The 11571-nt window shown below is 39.1% G+C and overlaps 1 protein-coding gene across 8 annotated transcripts in view; it reads right to left on the bottom strand.

The window, feature by feature from the left end:
* BBX (BBX, HMG-box containing) overlaps positions 1-11571 on the bottom strand; it is a 212652-nt gene that overhangs the window by 117915 nt on the left and 83166 nt on the right. Inside the window, exon 2 of one of the 8 annotated variants that reach the window (XM_006035078.3) lies at positions 10686-10809. The exons of the other annotated variants lie outside the window; for them this stretch is intronic. The gene's annotated coding sequence lies outside the window, so the exon portion shown is untranslated. The remainder of the gene's footprint in view (positions 1-10685; positions 10810-11571) is intronic. 8 annotated transcript variants of the gene reach the window in all.

Below are 11571 nucleotides of genomic sequence, written 5' to 3'. Positions count from 1 at the left end.
CCTACATGTGATAATAATATCCATGTGAAGCGGACATAAAACCTCTCCAGCCAGGATGCTGTGAGGCTTAATTTATTAACGCATTTCCTTGAATGTGGCAAGTTGTCTGGATACACGTTTCAGCAGAACTATTGTCTAATTATTATAAACCTAGTTGTCTAAGCATCTATATGTCAGAACTGTAGCCAAATCAAACAGGCTTTGTCTTAGTTTCAAGTTAAGTATTCTATGATGGCAAAGCACAACCGCCACACAACAGGATAAAGAAAAATTATTGAATTACTAGCCCCAGTTCCTGCATCACTTTATTCCAGGTTTAATAACTAATATTCAGTCTGTTGAAGATTATTTGATTTGATTAGCTCACAGGAGGCCTGACTAAAAGCACTGAATGCTATGCCTACTTTTATATAAAGCCTGCTTTATGTTTTAGTTTCTGCACAGATTGCAATATTAGTTTGCTAAAGGCTAGTACGTAAGATTTGTAATTAAAGGAAATCACTGTGACCAAAAGTCAAATATTCAAATATCACAAGTTTCTGCCTCAAAAAATAATAATAAAAAGTACTAGACAAAAATTAATGTAAAAGTACTAGACAAAATTTAATATGAGAACAATCCAGTTTAAAAAAAAACTAAAAAAACCCCTTGCTTCTGGTTTCTGAACACAGGTAGATTTGGATTAATGTTTCCAACTTTTCTCTTCAATTATGAGCTAGAAACTCATTTTAAAGAGAAATCTGAGATTCCTATGTAATTTTAAAGCCCTGTCTATGGAAGTTATAAATAAATATATCAAAAAAATCACAAGGCTTGCTGTAACATTGCAAGGATTTGTACAACACAAGGTAGGTAATTCAGATATCAAACCAGGCTGTTATAAATGGATATAGAAGTTAAGCATCTATTAAATATCAACACTTGCAGACATCCTTATTAGCACCATCAGCAAACTGTCATGAATGCACTTTCAGAATGATTACACTTCAGTGCACTAACTTTTTTGTTGGATGATATAATCATATGAAAATACAGAACTAAATGAGAAAGCCATTAAAAAAATAGCATTCTGCATTTAGTTTGAAGTGTTCAAAGAAATGAACCATAAAATGTTTTGGTGATTCAACAATGGCAGTGACACAGCCAAGTCCTTCAGCATGCTGTAAAGGGACCTAGCTGAGATTTTCATCCAACAACAGGCCAAGAGTAAAAATATCAGATCATACTAACACAGGGAAGACTGAATAAGGAAAGTGTCTGGCTTTCTTTGCTGCGTGCTCTCATCTTGTTTTACAGGAGACAGTACTACTGTGTCCATCTCTTCTGCGATCTCCTCTGAGATTTACAGTACAGGCAATGAAGCTTTCATAATTAAATTTGCTCATAATTACTACCACTGTCAAGGGGACCCTAATATAGCTGCATGAGCAAATGAAAGAATGGTCCCCTAATATTTTTAATAGGCAATAAAACATTCCTGTGGAGTCCTAATGTTACCATTTATCCATCTTCTCCTTCTATGTTTCTATTAACAGAGCAGTTCAAACAACCCATCTTAACAGGTACCACCTACAGCACCTGTGACAGAATCAAGATAAATTAATGGCTATACATCCTATTTAACCTGTTTTATCATCCACTAAGTGATATTAGACCATAAATTATAATCATGTAACATTCCTAAATCTTTAAAAAAAACCCAATAATAAGTATGTATCTCTTTATTTCAAAGATGACAGTGTTGCTTAATGTTCACAGGGAGAAATATTCCATTACATACATACCTAGGAATAAATTCATAGGTACTGTCAAAAAGGAGCAATATGCTCTGCAAAAGCAAGTTATCCTGATCCCTCTTTTGTAGAAGATTATAATGATAGTGTGCAATTAGTGTGAGAAATATAATCCCCTTCAGTTTGACTCCCTTGCTAGCCCTCTAGTGGACATTCAACTGAGAGCATTATTTGCTAGCATTACACCTGCACCTTTTAAGGCACTAGCCCTTTGTTGCATTAGCACCTTGTTAAAGTGGGCCTGGGATGTGGTTGCCCTCTGGAGCTTAGTTTAAGCCCAACTTTGGCAGAAAACTGGACATAAGTTGTTGGGTTTTTTTTAAAGTATTAAGCAAGTATACTCATTCACGCTGATCAGTCCCCACAGGTACTTTTCCTATAAATACTATTTTAAGCACTAGAAACAGACTTTAAAAGGGCAGTAGATTGAAATTATAAACTAAACAATCTAAATCACAGAAAAAATAACTGGAATTTAAAGAGATTATTAAAAATAATATTCCTCCTTTTGAAACTAGTCAGGTTTACAGTCCTTCTGTTGCTATGAACATTCACAATCATGAGAACTGGGAGGTCTCCTCACACCATCTTCAGACGCCACCTTGTGGTTACATTTGTGTGATTTTAAAATAGGTTTAAAAAAAAAAAAAAAAAAAAAAGTCTTTTCCTCTTTTTTTCCTGGAAAAATGTTACTTATTCTTTTAGGTTTGATCCTGAAATAACTACATGCTTACCGCTAAGCACGTGCTTAAATCAGGGCCTTAGTACCCAAGCATTCCACAGAAACAAGTCCTTAAAATACCTTATCCAGAAAAGCCAAGTTAAAAAAAAAAAATCATTTGGGTGAGAAGGGGGATGGGGGAAGGAGAGGGAATGAACACTTAGTTCTTATTCTTCCTCCAGTCTATTCAAAAGCACTTTAGATAGTAGAATATCCATATCCCCATTCTGCCAACTGTAAATTGGTGTCACAATGTCAAATGATTTACCCAGATAGAAGCAAGGCAGGGGCACCCCCAAGACCAGAATCCAGTTCCCAGAGCTTACTGTTCTGTTCCCCAGATCCATCCTGCCTTCCAAAAAAATGGTATGTGAAGTGACAGAATCAAAACCAAGTTCTTTTGCCTCCCCATGAGAAAGAAGGAGAGACAGCTTTACTGTGGGGATACCTGCCATAAAGTGTGAACTGAGATTCACTTTGTGAAGCATAAGTGAGATTCACTCTAGACTTGGATGGATTTATACCATCTAGTAATGCAATGTCCCCACTCAGTATGTTAGAGTCTGAGGTTACGTGCAATTGTGACCCGATTCAAAACTTTTAAATATGTTCTCAACTTTTAATTGCATGCTCAAATCCCTACAGGATGCATTTACATGCTGAAATGTTTAAACTGGGGCATATCCACCATTCTTATAAAAGAATCCCAGACACTGCCCTTTACAGAAGGTTAGAAGAGGAAGAAAACAGTATCTAAGTGGCACACCTTCTCATTGCACAGAAAAAAAGAGAGAGAGAGAGAAAGGAATGTGTATAGGACTGATGTGGCTGTGGCTGGGCAGAAAACCAACCAAAATGAATTTTAATAGCATAAAAAATTCAAACCATAAACAAGCAACCCAGACTTCTACCATTTATTTCTTCTAGACTCAGAAATACAAAAAATGTGATTGCCAATTTGAACATACTGCATGGGGGCAACATTCATGGCATCAAGCTGCACTATAAAGTGTAGTAAGTCTGCTCTGTGCATGCCAAAAATTACCTTTGTTTGCTTTTTCCTCCCAGAACTCACACAGAGGCTCTACCTTACTAGCAGGCTAGCCAGAGGCAACACACGAAAATAAGAATTTCAAAGTTCCTTGAAGGGTTTCAAGAAGAGACTGGATAAGCATGCAAGAGATAGGTTAGGGACAGTACATCCTGAATGCAGGCAGGAGGTTCGACTAGATGACCTCTGAGGTCCCATTCAACCCCATGATTCTACCCTCATCCCTTAAGAGTAATGTGCATGACAGCTGGAATATAATCACATCCCACATAACGTAATACTTTTAACTGATTTAGCACAAACTTCCCTCAGACCAAGCACAAGAAAAATCCTTTGCATCCAAAATGGATTAAAAATGAAAATAAGGGGTTTTGATAAAAGTCTGCATATAAACTTAACCAGACCATTTGCTACTGTTGTGAAAATGACAGCGTCTAAGCACATTCTGATCTAGAAGTCATCACGTTCTCTATAGTTATGTTTCTCATGATGTAGGACAATGCCACACTGGTTAATCTGCAAGCATGATGGGGAAAGTCTATGCTAAACTAAAAATCATTTAAGCCAGGGTGTCAATGATGCATCTCACAGTACCATGTTCTCTGGCCCCCAATGCCAGCCTCATGCAAGGCCAGTCCGCTCCAGGCTAACCTGTCCTATCCTGGTTCCAGCACCCACTGTGCCTGTTATGGACAGTCTACATGAGATACCCACTCCAGCCAATTTGGGGCAGATGGTACAGGAAGCATGGGTACTGGAGCAAGCACCACATGCAACACAATCGTGGACTGGCCAGAGTGGGTGTTAGACCAGGCATGCAGGGGAGGGGGCACAGGTTCGACGGGTCTCCCACACACTGGATCCAACACCCGTTCTGGCCAATCTGGGACCTGAAATGCACAGTGTCGACTGCAGACCGGCTGGAGCAGGCGCCACATGCAGCTTGCATTTCAATCTTTCTTCTGTAGCAAGCGCCACAGTCCCTGGATCCACCATGGGGTGTGTGTCGGGAGGTGGGGAGGGGTGAAGAAGAGGGGTCTATGGGCCTGATCCAGCCTAGTTTTGTTCATCCAGCATATGCCCCATTCCCACACCATTTCAATTCAGGGCCTATTCCTGCACTGGCCCTGCAGGCCAGATGTGTTTCTCACCCTGGTTTATGCCAATTTAGGGGAAAAAATAATGAAAGGCTTTTATTGTTCCAAGGAATTTTCATAGTAACAGGGAAAAATTGAGGCACACAGATTAGTGGCATGAATTAGAACATTCAACAGCACAATGAACAAACAGTGCAAACACAGAAAAGGAATGTGAAAACATCTCAGATTTAATAACCTGGCTAGAGCTTTCATTGGAGTGAGGCACCCTGAAATTCAACAAGAACATAGGCACTGATCTCCCTTAGGTTTTTTGGGAAAAATCTCACTTCTGGAGTAATAACAAGGAGTGTTAAGGAGGTTCTCTCTTAAATAAATGGTTTTAAACCTGGCAGCACCCTTTTTGCAGCCTTGTGTTCTGCTTACATAGGTACATTTCACATAGGCTTCATTTGGATTTCTGTCTGCAATCACAAAGGCTTCATTTGGACTTCTGTCTGCAAGCAAAGTATATAATAGGGCTCTAAGGGACACGTTCATTTCTAAACCATTTGTACACTTGATAATGTTGCTAAAATATCATCAGGCACCTTCATGTTCTTTCATATATATAAAGGTTTCATTTAGGACCCTGGCGGGCTGTCTTTGCTCGTAATTCTACCCACACAAGACCATCATATGATTCAGCAAAAGCCACTTCAAAAGATCTGTGGAGTGCAAGCTAAAGATTTAAACACAAATCTTTCTATATCTTCTTCCTTAAGCTAGACAGCACAACTATTTTATTGTTTTCATTTGCTAGTGAGGAACTACAAGGGGGAGTGAATAATGGATACATTTCAAAATCCAGCTTTCAATTTTAGAGGATAGTTAAAAATATCATGGTCTGGCTCCCGCCTCACTGTAAACAAAGTCTGCCAAATGACACATGTGAATGACTTTGCTTGAAATGCCCAAGAAGATTACAACTTCAATACAGTGTTTGCCAAGACATTCCAAATGTGGCAACTCTGAAATCCTTGGGAGTTATAAAACAGGTAACAGCAACATTATGTGTGCGTATTACTCACTCACTTCTCTGTTCTCATAAGCAGTGCTTCTGCGTGCTGCCAAACTCAAGTGTTCAGATTGGGCACGGTAAAATTTGGTCCTTAGTTATCAACAAATTGAAAACAGAGTCTAAACAGAGGTTCTTAATCATGAAACTGGAAGCTGAGCTGTTAGGACAGCCCTAGAAACACAGGCAAGTAGGGAAATCAGCCTGGTCAATGAATCTGCTTGCAACACCAGATTTTCAGGAAAGCTCAGCAGACTGTAGGCTGAGCTCTAGAAATTTTGGCCACATACACTACATATTAGGCTTTCAATGCACAGGAATTTTGAAATCTGCCCCCCTTTTTAGGCGGGCAGATTTCAACGTGCCTACATGTGCACTGACATCCTCTGAAAATCTGACACTGGTTGTGGCTGGCAAGCACTTGAAAATATGGCCATAAGTTCTTCAGAAAGGTTGTTCCTCTGGGTCAAATCCAAAGCTTGCGGAAGCGATTGTGAAAACTCCCACTGACTTTAGTAGGCTACGGGCCAGGCCCTGCAGCTGCGGACCAGGGCCTGCAGCTTTAAAACTTGGCATCTTCTGATAGTAAATTAAGCCATTAGTCGTAATTTGGACTTTGGAGAAGGAAGGATGCAACAAAAATACTGGAAACGATGGAGGTCTTTCAACCACAAAAGAATTATTACTATGGCAAGAATTAATCAGTGCAATATCCAGGCTCTTTATAAGTCTTAAGTGAAAACAGGCAAAATCCCACCCCAAGAAACCAAGGTCAGCCAGCTAAGAATCAAACATTTAAATCAGTTGAGGGAGTTCTTCCTAGAAGTGCCTGGGCTCGTGTTTAATTTCCTCAGAAACTGAATGCTCCAAAGGAACTACATTTAGCCCTGGTTTAGCCTTTTCACTTGAGCAGCACTTTGGAGTGCAAAGAACTCCTGATCAGGCTGCAGACCTCAGTAACATAATCAAATGCCTGCAGTGAATTCCTCTCTAAAGAGGTGGATTTCATATATTCACGTAAATGCCAAAACATTCCCATCAGCCAAGTAATTATCCAGGGACACCTAGTTTGAGAAGCCTCAAGGCACCCAACTTCTTTTGATAATGTTATTTTTATTTCAGTTAATAATTAGGTATAGCCCACTCCCAATCTGTGATCTTCTGACACTGAAATACTGTATAAACAAACCCCATACAACAATCCTTCCCCACCAGAATCTGCTCCCCTTCTCAATAAATAAATCAGCCCCAAACTGGTACACTATATTTGTAGACTGAAGAAAAGAAGATAGGCCTTGCAGAATGCTCTTCAGATCAATATTATGCAGCTGCTCTGAAGCCAGGTAAAACCTTTTTCACAACTCAAAGCTCCTTACAGTGCACATATCCACCACTTACACCTTCCCTATCATATCTATACCAGTGTCTATGATAACTGCAGCAGCATCCAGAAACAGGAAGCCTTGGACAGGCCCTAAACTCCATACTTCTCAGACTAGATTTAATCAGAATGCGGAATTCTTTTGTTGAGAATGGGCTTCAAAAATTAAACTGCATCAGCCATAATGCGGGAATCCTAAAGCACATTGTGCCCTCAGGACAACTTCAGTCCTTATGGGTTTCTTATGCAAATGTCCATTGCAGGTATTTTCAACAGTTATTTACTCGATTTGAAAGTTGCGGTTGTGGAAACAGCCAAAAAAATAGCTGCAAACATCTCTGTACTTTTTTCTTCTTTGTTTCCTATCTGTATCAGACTTAATGAATATTTCCAGTCTTCAGAGCTGAAATATATAGTCAGCTAGGGATGGGCAAGTGTTGATTAACTGGAAAATACTGCAAAACAAACATTTTGCTGCTGCTGGAGAGTCCCAAATGGAGAAGAATTTATAATAGCGAGGATACAAGTGGGGCAAAATTAGCTCACAGGATTATGATCATTGCACCTAATTTCAACTATGTGCAATTAACAATCTCACTGGACAGGCCAGCTGTTAAAAGCAAAAACTACACGCAGGAAGACAGCATGCAGAAAAAAGGACCAAAATTCAAATCTAAGATGTCCTATAGCACTAAATTATACAGCAGTACCGAGAAACCTTAACAGGAAGGAAAACAAAAAACACATGCATACAGAAGTGCTACGGAAAGTCAAAGTACTCAAATAGTTAAAACTGATTTAAAAGGGGGAGGAAACAAAGGGTTCAGTGTTTCTAATATACTTGTATTAGCTATCAGTAGAGAGGATTTTGACCCAATGAGAGCATATAATGTTACACTGCTACCAAGCAAGTATTAAACTTGACCTTCAAGACTTGGCCTTGTGTTTCTTTGTTTATAAATAAAGGAAATTAAGTCTGTCGGTAGGGAGTTGTTTTGATGGATTGTTTTTTTAAACACTAGATAGCCACATCAAGAATACTGATCCAATTTTCAGTTAGGCAAAACTGGAATAGTTACACCGACTTTAATGGAGTTATCTGACAGATCAGCAAAGGATCCTGACCTCTTGCATCTTATCAGACCTGCTTTTAGCTAAAGACTGAAGACAGACTATAGAGAACTGAAACACCCCATGCAGATGGAACCAAAGGAAGCGAAAAGGGAATTTTTTCAAAATCTGCATTCAATGCATTGCTACCAGGAAATGAGAAGTTGCAGGCATGCTCGTGGGCAACGTGGAAATCTAACAGAAGTCCATTTAAATGGAACTGCCAGTACCAGTGTCTGTTCAGAGAACACCTGTTTGTAAGGCATGCCCTACAATTAAGAGCTAGATCTGTTCAACAGAGGAAAATAGTCTACAATTTTCTCATTGTAGTGACATCACTTTGCTTAGCTGCACTATATTATTCTTACTATTTATTCTTCAGTAACAGTGGTTACTGCACTAGTCTGTTTCTTACAGTTAAGGAAAGTATCAGATCAGATTAAGCCTGAATTATCCTGAAAAGTTGTCTACAGTGAGAAAAAAAAAAAAAAAATCAAAAAAAAAAAAATCAGTATTTGCTTTACGTTGAGCTTCTGCAAGAATCAAAGGATTTTCCCCATTTAAAATAATTTTCTCCACAAAACTCCACTGGCCTTTTGTACTCTAAACAGAACTTGAGACATTTTCAAGAAGCTCAACAGCCTAAAATGGCACAGTCCCAACAATCAGCACTTCTCTATACTCCAGCAGTAGATTGGTCATTGGCAGTAGAACAACTATTTTCCCATAACTAACCACTGAGTTGGGTAATGCCCAGATCATTCAGAATGATTCCTTGGAAACTGAAAATAAATGCGGCGAACCAAACATAGCCCTGGGAGCCCTAAAGCACCAGCTGGGAAATAAATGCCAAACAAATACTACTGCACAGCAATAACATGCAAATTACAACAGTAAATGGTACGCAACATGTTAAAACCTCAAAAATTCCCTCTCAGCTACAAAAAACCTAACAGCAACAACCCCTCAAGTCAACCAGATCCAATCAAGATTCAAAGTAACTTAAGAAAGAACAAGTATTTGACAGCTATTCACTCATGCTGGCAGAAAAGTATGTGCTTCTCACACTTCAGAAGACTGTTGGGTAAAAAGCATTAAGTGATTTCGCAGACAAGGTTCTTTGGGTAAATGTGACATTTTATTAGACCAATTAAGTGCTCTGGAACTTCTCCCCCATACATTTAGAGAGCAAGTACCTGTAGAAAGGTGCCACCCCAGGTGACATCCGTTGATGTCAATAGGTAACATCAGCACAGAGGGCATAGGGATGCCATTATAGTGCAAAAAGGTTAACCACGCAGGACTTGGGAGTATTCATCTCAGCAGCTTCCTTTATCAAGCTACTTAGGATGGTCCCTATTAATCAAGCAGCCCTGGGTATCGGGTAGAATTAAGAGCATTCCCAAACATCTCAGGGTTAATTTTGAATTCTTACATACGCTCGTCTGCTTCACAGGCAGTACTGACACTTTCACTACTACCATTTTTGTTTGTTTTGTTAAGCAATTTCTCTTGCCTCCTGCTGCAGCGAGGCTCACATCAACAACTAGGGAAGTGGATTATATAGTGGAAATGGTGTCAGTGATTACACAGAGCCATCAAACATGGAAAGCAAACAAATAAGAACTACAGATTAATGCCTTTCAGGTATTAGAATCAGAGGCATTTCCTGTAATGCTAATAGGTTGGGAGAAAAAGAGTGGTCAGAGATACAGCTGACAGCATACTTTTGAGATCTCTTCAATTCTATGGTGTTATTACTTGTTCTTTAGAAAGCGTTGCATGCCGACCATGCTAGAAATTTTCCTATACACAGGATAACAGCCCCTGGCCCCAAAAGATGCATCGTGAAGATCTCCTCTATTTACTGGTTTAAGGCAATATAGAGAACTGCTGCATCTTCCTATTAGAGAAGGCTTGAAATCACACAAAGTCCGTCAGACCATTTTTAAGCAACCTCTTACATATGAAAAACCTTTCAATAATTTTTTTCTCCTGATTTAAAAAAAAACAAAAAAAACCAAAACAAAACAAAACAAAAAAACCAAAAAAACCGCAAAAAACCCCCACAGACCATGAAAAAACAACCCCCTCTCCCCTCAGTAAGTTAAATGCAATTAATGCTCTTGCCATTTATTAAAAAAAGAGCACCATCTTCCATGGAAAAATGATGTGTAAAATTAGGTCCATTTATCACATTTATGCCAGAGAAATCTTCAGGAAGAGCATCTTTGAGCAGATGAGGGATCAGTATTGAAATAAGGTAAGAGAAACAAGGAGAGAGGCAATTCCTAAAAGCTCCATTTGGCTGATATCAGAGAAATTCAATAAAAGCCTATAGCTAGATTATAACAGGTTTGTACTTACTTGGGAACCAACATATGTATGAAGTGTCCAAGTGACAGACTGGGATATTAAGCTGCCCAAGAATAGGGTTATACTATTAAAGCAATAAGTTCTGTATCTGGTGGATACCTTTGCTTTTAAGTAGTCTCCAAAGCCGTTCTGGAAATAGGCCTTTTCTGCAATACAGGAAGCAGGTCTTTCAAATCACATAAAGGCCTTTATCCACATTATGGAGTATGGAAATCAAATACTCCTGAAAGGGAAAAAAAAAATATACTGGGCAAGAATGAAGAACTGGAACTGACAGCCTTTATGAACCCTGCAGATCTCTTCTGAATTTGCTAGATGACCTAATTTAGAAAGCATCCCTGAATCCTATGCAAACCAAAGCATGGCCGAAAGATATCATAATGGCAGCGCTATCATTTTGGGTTGGGAAGGCTGGTTTTCTTCTTCTTGGAGGACACACATGGAAATGAATAAGAAGCTGGACATAAAAAAAAATACTGACAGGAGTTTAAGCTCAATGTTGCAAAGAATAACTTCCAAAAAAAGGGGTGTGATATATCATACTTTGTACAAACTACAGTTTGATTGAACGCCCTATAACACCCATTCAAACTAATAAAAATGTACTTAAGGAAGCCAGTCACTGACTTCCTGAGAGACTGTATAGAAAAGTTTTGGTGTAGTTCTTGCCTCTTTGCAATACCAAACTAACATAATGGAATAACTCTCAGATATCATTGGAGAAAGATCATCTGAGAAAAACAAAGAAACAAATAAGAGGCTTGCAAGAGTTTAAATTTGTGTTTTATAAAACAAGGTGGTTTAGTGCTAGACCCAGCGTAGTAGATGGTTGATATTTTATAAGGTCTTACACACACACCCACCCACCCACCCTATGGCTTCAAGGACCTTTTGAACTTGTGGCTTTATGAATTTACTAGCCAACTGCCTGTCAAAAATGACTGGGGGGGGAGGGTGTAGGTGGGGACAGAAGCCTGTGTCCAGC

This window comes from Alligator sinensis, unplaced genomic scaffold (genome assembly GCF_000455745.1).
Source record: "Alligator sinensis unplaced genomic scaffold, ASM45574v1 scaffold847_1, whole genome shotgun sequence".
Classification (NCBI taxonomy): domain Eukaryota; kingdom Metazoa; phylum Chordata; order Crocodylia; family Alligatoridae; genus Alligator; species Alligator sinensis.
The sequence above is the reverse complement of the archived record's forward strand: the minus strand, read 5'-3'. Positions and strand labels throughout refer to the sequence as shown.